The sequence below is a fragment of the Eimeria mitis genome, genomic scaffold (assembly GCF_000499745.2).
Source record: "Eimeria mitis Houghton genomic scaffold, Emh_scaff382, whole genome shotgun sequence".
NCBI classification, from domain to species: domain Eukaryota; phylum Apicomplexa; class Conoidasida; order Eucoccidiorida; family Eimeriidae; genus Eimeria; species Eimeria mitis.
Window position 1 is genome coordinate 18229 of NW_013572155.1, and position 564 is coordinate 18792.

The window sequence follows — 564 nt, forward strand, 5'->3', positions numbered from 1 at the left end:
CGCTGCGCTGCAGCATAGAGAAGAATACGAAAGATTCTGCTGCAGCAGCTGCTGCAGCAGTATCTTTCAGCTACAGCTGCAGCAGCCGTAGCTGCTGCTGTAACTGCAGCCAGCACTGCTGCTCCATCTACTGCTGCTGCAGCTGCGAATGCAGGCTCTGTCTACGGGTTCCAGCAGCAGCTGCTGCTGCTGTTAGGCTCCTCTGGCCTTCTTTGTGTATCTTCTGTCTGTCTGTGGCTGCCGGTATGCAGGGGCGAATGCCTTTGTGCTGTCTCTGCACTTTCTTCTGATTTTATTTTCCTCGTTGCTTCTACGCAACCTCCAACGCAAAATTTCTTAAGATATGCTGGGGTTTATATTTTGGGGGGATTAGGGTTTATGAGCTTAAACCATTACAGCTCTGGTTTAGGGTTTAGGGTTTAGGGTTTTTGTAGTCGGCTTCTAGATAGATGATGCTAAGAGTGAGGGGGAGAGGGGAAAGGAGGTTAGTTGCAGCTTCTAGCTGTGAAGAGTTGCAGCGAAATTTCTTTAGTTCTCTGCAGTGTTTCAGTTGAACTCGGGTTG